This window comes from Cryptomeria japonica, chromosome 1 (genome assembly GCF_030272615.1).
Source record: "Cryptomeria japonica chromosome 1, Sugi_1.0, whole genome shotgun sequence".
Classification (NCBI taxonomy): domain Eukaryota; kingdom Viridiplantae; phylum Streptophyta; class Pinopsida; order Cupressales; family Cupressaceae; genus Cryptomeria; species Cryptomeria japonica.
The window spans coordinates 572,203,598-572,212,247 of NC_081405.1; positions in this window are offsets into that span (position 1 = coordinate 572,203,598).

Genomic DNA, 8,650 nt, shown 5'->3' on the forward strand with positions numbered 1-8,650 from the left:
GAACGTCCTTAAAAAACCCTTTTTCGTTTTATCAATTTTGGCTACAAAAAAAGTCATCAGCCACCAGTGTAAAGTCTGGAAAATCAAGGAATACTGAAAAACAAGTTTTTTCAGTTGACTTTCTAGGCTTGTCACTTCCAAGCCAAATACCAAAGCATTCCTGAGCTGAAATTTGAAATTTGAAAATTTGACTACAAAAATCGGATATCCGATTTTAATTAGTAAATTCTCTAACTAGATTTGCCCATAATTAATCTAATGTTTATTAATATATTAATTTATAAATAAATTAGAGAGAGAGATAAAGAGATTAGTGGAGAGAGAGAGAGAGAGAGAGAGAGAGAGAGAGAGAGAGAGAGAGAGAGAGAGAGAGAGAGAGAGAGAGAGAGAGAGAGAGAGAGAGAGAGAGAGAGAGAAACATAGAGAGAGAGATGGGGAGGGGGAAGAGAGAGATAGAGATAGAGAGAGATTAGGGGAGAGAGAGATAGATGGAGAGATTAGGGGAGAGGGATAGAGAGAGACAGAGAAGGAGAGGGAGAGAGATTAGGGGAGAGAGAGAGATTAGGGGAGAGGGGGAGAGAGAGAGATTAAGACACCATAGGACCCAAAGCGACCCAATATGGTATCATAACGGGTCGTATGGCATCCTAAGGGGTCATAAGGGTTCATGGGACACCATATGACCCCTAAGGATAACATACAACCCCTAATGACACCATATGGTGTCATTAGGGGTCATATGGTGTCCATAGGCGTCATATGGTGTCCTAGGACACCATATGACCCCTTAAGACACCAAATTGTGTTGTTATGGGTCATATGTTGTCTTAAGGGGTTGTAAGACACCATATGATCCAAAGCGACCCAATATGGTGTCATTAGGGGTCATATGGTGTCCTAAGGGGTCATATGATGTCTTAAAGGGGTCATATGATACAATATGACCCACTAGGACATAATATGACCCATAACGACCAAATATGGTGTCTTAAGGGGTCATATGGTGTCCTAAGGGGTCGCAGGACACCATATGACCCCTATGGACACCATAGGACCCCTTATGACACAATATGGTGTCGTAAGGGGTCATATGGTGTCCTAAGGGCTCATAGGACATAATATGACCCCTTAAGCCACAATATGACCCAAAGCAACCCAATATGGTGTCATAATGGGTCGTATGGTGTCCCAAGACACCATATGACCCCTATGGACACCATAGGACCCCTTAAGACACCAAATTGTGTCGTTAGGGGTCATATGGTGTCCTAAGGGGTCATATGGTGTCCCATTAACCCTTATGACCTCTTAGGACACCATATGACCCCTAATGACAACATATTGGGTCGCTTTGGGTCATATTGTGTCCTAAGGGGTCATATTGTGTCCTACAACCCCTTAGGACACCATCTGATCGCTAACAACATGATTTGGTGTCTTGAGGGGTCTTATGGTGTTTTTAGGGGTCATATGGTGTCCTAAGGGGTCGTAAGACACAATATGACCCCTTAGGACACCATATGACCCCTAATGACACCATATTGGGTCGCTTTGGGTCATATTGTGTCCTAAGGGGTCGTAAGACACAATATGACACCTTAGGACACAATATGACCTAAAGCAACCCAATATGGTGTCATTAGGGATCATATGGTGTCCCAAGACACCATATGACCCCTATGGACACCATATGACCCCTAACGACACCATAGGACCCCTTAAGACACCAAATCATGTTGTTAGGGGTCATATGGTGTCCTAAGGGGTTCTAGGACATAATATGACCCCTTAGGACACAATATGACCCAAAGCGACCCAATATGGTGTCATTAGGTGTCATATGGTGTCCTAAGAGGTCATAAGGGTTCATGAGACACCATATAACCCCTTAGGACACCATATGACCCCTAACGACACAATTTGGTGTCTTAAGGGGTCCTATGGTGTCGTTAGGGGTCCTATGGTGTTCATAGGGGTCATATGGTGTCTTAAGGGGTGATATGACCCCTATGGACACCATATGACCCCTAATGACACCATAGGACTCCTTAAGACACCAAATCATGTCGTTAGGGGTCATATGGTGTCCTAAGGGGTCGTAGGACACAATATGACCCCTTAGAACATAATATGACCCAAAGCAACCCAATATGGTGTCATTAGGGGTCCTATGGTGTCCCAAGACACCATATGATCCCTATGGTGTCCCAAGACACCATATGACCCCTAACGACACCATAGGACCCCTTAAGACACCAAATCATGTCATTAGGGGTCATATGGTGTCCTAAGGGGTAATATGGTGTCCCATGAACCCTTATGACCTTTTAGGATACCATATGACCCCTAATGACACCATATTGGGTCGCTTTGGGTCATATTATGTCCTAAGGGGTCATATTGTGTCCTACGACCCCTTAGGACACCATATGACCCCTAACGACATGGTTTGGTGTCTTCAGGGGTCCGATGGTGTCGTCAGGGGTCATATGATGTCCATAGGCCTAATGACACCATATTGGGTTGCTTTGGGTCATATTGTGTCCTAAGGGGTCATATTGTGACCCCTAATGACACCATTTTGGGCCCTATGGTGTCATAAGGGGTCCTATGGTGTCCATAGGGGTCATATTGTATCTTATGACCCCTTAGGATACAATATGACCCAAAGCGACCCAATATGGTATCATTAGGGGTCATATGGTGTCCCAAGACACCATATGACCCCTAATGACACCATAGGACCCCTTAAGACATAAAATTGTGTCGTTAGGGGTCATATGGTGTCTTAAGGGGTCGTAGGACACAATATGACCCAAAGCGACCCAATATGGTGTCATTAAGGTTCATATGGTGTCCTAAGAGGTCATAAGGGTTCATGGGACACTATATGACCCCTTAGGACACCATATGACCCCTAACGACACAATTTGGTGTCTTAAGGGGTCCTATAGTGTCATTATGGGTCATATGGTGTCCATAGGGGTCATATGGTATCTTGGGACACCATATGACCCCTAATGACACCATATTGGGTTGCTTTGGGTCATATTGTGTCCTACGACCCCTTAGGACACCATCTGACCCCTAACGACACAATTTGGTGTCTTAAGGGGTCCTATGGTGTCATTAGGGGTCATATGGTGTCCATAAGGGTCATATGGTGTCTTGGGACACCATAGGACCCCTTAAGACACCAAATTGTGTCGTTAGGGGTCATATGGTATCCTAAGGGGTTATATGGTGTCCCATGAACCCTTATGACCTCTTAGAACACCATATGACCCTTAATGACACCATATTGGGTCGCTTTGGGTCATATTGTGTCCTAAGGGGTCATATTGTGTCCTATGACCCCTTAGGACACCATATGACCCCTAATGACATGATTTGGTGTCTTAAGGGGTCCTATGGTGTTGTTAGGGGTCATATGGTGTCTATAGGGGTCATATGGTGTCTTGGGTCACCATATGACCCCTAATGATACCATATTGGGTCACTTTGGGTCATATTGTAGACACCATATGACCCCTAATGACACCATATTGGGTCGCTTTGGGTCATATTGTGTCTTATGACCTCTTAGGACACAATATGACCCAAAGCGACCCAATATGGTGTCATTAGGGGTCATATGGTGTCCCAAGACACCATATGATTCCTAACGACACCATAGGACCCCTCAAGACACCAAATCGTGTTGTTAGGGGTCATATGGTGTCGTAAGGGGTCACTTTGGGTCATATGGTGTCTTACGACCCCTTAGGACAACATATGACCCATAACAACACAATTTGGTGTCTTAAGGGGTCATATGGTATCCTAGGATACCATATGACGCCTATGGACACCATATGACCCCTAATGGTGTCATAAGGGGTTGTATGTTGTCCTTAGGGGTCATATGGTGTCCTAAGAGGTCATAAGGGTTCATGGGACACCATACGACTCTCTCTCTCTCTCTCTCTCTCTCTCTCTCCCTCTCTCCCTCTCTCTCTATCTCTCTCTAAAATATGACTAATAAAATTCAAAATCGGATTCAATCAGATATCAGATTGCTGCCATCGCCATTAATGTGGCAGTTTAGTAAATAAAAGCAACGGGAAAATTTTTGGGGACCACAAATTTATACATTAAAATTAGATATCCGATTTTTGTACAAAAAAAAGAAAATATCCTTATGGGCCATTTTGTGGATTCCAACGGCCCACAGTCTGCATATTTTGTTTTCTGTCAAGGATCACGAGTTTTCAAACATGTAGAGACAAATTTGTGCTTTGGGGAGATTCTTAAAGTGAAAACTTACATTGTCAATCACGTAGGAGCATATGTGTGGACGGAAATGGGGAGTAGTAGTCGTCAGAAGTCTAAATGCAAAAGAAAACTTTCAAATGACCAAATTGAAGTGTATAGAGAAAGAGATAGGGAATGTCATAGGAGGAGAAGACAAGGTATAATGAAAATGTAGATTTTGAAAGTGAAAATATTGAAAATTTTGAAAATGTTGAAAGTGATAATGAAAATACTCAACATGTGGAAAATTTTGACATAGGAGGTGAAAATGTGGAAAACTTTAACATTGAAGGTGGAATTGCTCAACCAAGTGAACCATATGTAACACCTAATTACTTTAGAAATGAAGACCCTCTCATGGATGAAAGACAAATTCCAAATCCAAGACCTTCAAGAACCCCAAAATGGTTATTTGAAATCGATGAGAACATTATTGCGAATCTTGAAGGCAAGAGGTCAACAAGAACTGTTCGGTTGTGGGCTACACAACTTTTCAACCAAAATTTTAGCAATAAGACATTGACCGAGCAATGCCAACTCTCTTTTTTCAATTGCTAAAGATGATAAAGATGAGACCATTGCTAAACAAATTGAAGATTCGTATGAACAAGAAGATGGAGAGAAATTCTATTATTGCAAAAATTCTCTTTGAAGCTCTCAAATCTATTGGAAAGAATACCAAAGAAAGAGATAAGAGAGCCGCTCGAAGAGTGATTACAACCTCCTTAGTAAGCCATCAATTGAGGAAGGCTCGTGAAATGAGACAAACTTGTGTTGATTTTAACATAAACCGTAAAACTTTGGATAGAGCACTTGCACGAAGACAAAGACTTGACGATCCACTTGAACAAGATACATGGGCATTTGGTGGGAGGCTTCCACGTGTTGATGTAAAGTTGACTGACAATGTGAAGGATGATATTCAACAATTTTGGCACTCTAATTCTAGAGTGTCACCCAATGTAAAGGACGTTTTGAAATTAAGAATCAGCAACCGAGACCGCACACCGCATCCCAAACATTTCTTGGAATCAAGCCAAACAATGTTGTACAAATGTTTTTGTGAATTACATCCAACTTTGCAAATATCACAAAGGGCCTTTGAATCTTTGAAACCATTTTATTGTGTTCCTCTTAAGATTCGCAATACTTGTTGTTGCAAGTACCATGTGGAGTTTTCAATGTACCATGAAATTTTATGTCATATTCGTTCTATGATGCATACTAATGAGATGTTGTAGGAGTGTGGTGCAATGCTATTTCCGAGATCATCAAGAGACTTGCAAGATCTATTTTTATTCCCTAGAGATGATGGCTACTATTTCTATAGAAATGATGGCTGCTATTCCTATAGAAATGATTGTTTGAATGAGAAGTGCTCAGAATGTGGTGGGTGGTCAAAGTTTGTTTCATGTTTTCATGAGGGCAGCGAACACAAGTTTGGAAAGAATTATGTTGAGAAAAAAAGATACGAGATAGTGAAATAAACTTTGAAGAGTGGAGGTGAAGGTTCTAGATGCGAATTAGTCTCAAGAGAAGTGAGTATTGCTGATTTTATTTTGGATTTTAAGGAAAATCTTTTCTACAAGTATGCAAGGCACACCCATAGGTCTCAGTGGTTGGATCAATAGTTCAGGATGTGTAAGAAGTCTTTCCCGATTGGCACTATTGTATCGGTGGTTGATTTTGCAGAGATCTATACATTGCAACCATAGAATGAGGTACAGTCTTAATACTACAATTTAGTCCGGATTGCTATTTTTGTTCATATTACATATAGACATGCTCCTGATAGTACAGAAGAGGACAGGAAGATAATCAGGGAGTATCATTTTTATATGAGTGATGATAGATCACGCTCCTCTGAGTATGTGCAACATTCTTTCGAGAATTTTTTTGAGTTCTTGCATGAGAAAGATATTGCAATTGACCAACATATAATATGGCCAGATAACTGTACGAGTCAATTCAAGAATACTTGTATGTTTTATTGGTTGAGTAGAATGCATGTAGAGAGGCGTATACCTCATATTTGGTGTTTTTTTGACATAGGGCATGGGAAGGGAGAGCATGATGGAGTAGGTGCATGTTTGAAGAGAGCTCTAGTTAAGGAGCAATTGAGGATTTCAAGTGCAAATTTCTCTGATGCATGTTATATTGTTGATTGGTGTAGTTCAACATTGTCACATGGAGGTACTCTTGATTTAGCAGTGAGCAGATTATTTTGGTTGGTTGAGGAGGTAGCAGTGGGAGATAGACTGGATTGTCAAACAATTAAAGATTCTTTAAAGATGCATTCATTTCTCAGCTCAGATGCAAGTACATGGACCATTTGGACACGAGCATTGGCTTATTTTTTTCAGTGTTGTGTTTGATGTGATTGGGTTGATACGTGGGTTCCCCACTATCTAACTCCTTTATCTCAAACAATATCCTTGTCAAACTATGACATGATAAGTTCACTTGAGTATGATCGTCTATCGGATCTTGTACAACCAGGACATGATTTTGCAGTTGTCGCACCACAAGGGAATGAAGAGATATTAGAATATTGGTTGGCACGATGTGTACAGGGAAAACAAAAGCTAACACAACCAGTGATAGATGATGACAGGTTCACATATCCTACAGGTTCAGTTGTTGTTGTGAGAACTTGGTTGCAAACATACATGATTAGAAAGAATGGCATACCTGCATTTGAAGACTATGAGAGACACAAAAACCATTATAATGTATTCACACCTTATTATAGTTACAAATGTCAAGTTGTTGAAGCATAAAGTAAAACTGAAGACCAAAGAGCCATGGATAGTGACTACTACTGATCATGAAGCAATACTAGATACTCTTAAGCAAAGAGATGACCCTTTAGGCACACTTGAGTAGTAGGTCTTTAATGGTGCCTTATTTTTTTTTATCATGCATTTTATTTCAAACAATGATCATTAAACCTTAATGATCAAGTTTGTTACGTGTATATTAAGGATGTGTTGAAAATGCAGGTCTATTGATGAACGTTTTTTTTGGCAACAAGGTTTTTGCATGCACATAGCGGGTACACTCGATATAATCAGAAGGGACGTATTTTTGCAACACGACTTATTATCATGCATTTGATGAGCTTTACAGTTTTTGTTATTAGAGAACACTATTTGACAATTTTTGATGATAAAATTATCGCAAAACCTTTATGCTCATGCAGGTCTTTTTTGATGATATACAATAGATCACATTATGATTTTTGCGTCAACATAGTGGGTTCTGTTGATATAATTCGAAGGGACGTATTTTTGTGGTATATAATTCGACCTTTTCATTTATTATCATGCATTTCAGTTGAAGTGATTATCATGAAGCCTTTATGTTCATCCATGCATTTTATGTGTAGACTAACAATTCTTAAAAATATAGGTTCATGCTAGATCATTCGTCGTTGACAAGACCCTCTCTTGGTGATGGTACATATTCCTTTGTGCATTAATGAGATAAAATTTTGTGCATAAACATTAAGTCAAGTGAATGTATTGCTATTTAGAAATGACCATATCTACCATCATCTTCAACCATGTAGAGAAATGCAGTGAGAAGGGCTTTAATCAACATGCGTCTTTCTTCCAAGTTATGCTTGTATACTTTGTAGAGAAACTGGTAAGTTTCGTAATTATACAATCTTGTACGTCTTAAAAATGTTTCAAATGATCTATTTATAATTTGCCAAACTAATATGTATTAAGTGTTATAATTTGTTTCTTGTAGCACATTCATTCCGCATAAAAAGGTTACTTATTTTGGTCTTCATTTATATGCAGGCATTGCTGTACGTAAGCTTTTCTCTTAGGACATGAGGATGTGTGATGCAGATGAAGTGGGATGTTGTATTTGTATATGGATGTGAATTGATGTAACATTGTTACGAAGATATACAATGTCCATGAGCAAATTGGTTTAGTTATATTGATGATAATGTCCATGTATTTGTACATGAGTACATTGGTGTAGTTGTATTGATAATGAAAAAAAAATCATGTTTGCATAACCCTTCATGGATGTCACATGCAAGTGTAATGGTAATTATGTGTGTAAAATACATGGAAATATTGATGATCATTATGTGTCTACAGTGTAATGCTTGTTTATATATAATTTTAGCACTTAGGACGCTTAAGGGACGATGCAGGTAGGGTATGACCCTGAGCGTTCGATCGAGTGGGGGGGAAAAATAGGAGCATGCATAGGGTAATAATGCCTAACTAGACATGTCAAAGCCAATAGTTTGTCATCGTGACGAGAAGAATGAGAAATTGGCCATGCGATAACATTTGATTGAGTGAGACTGACGATTTTTTCACCAACCAAA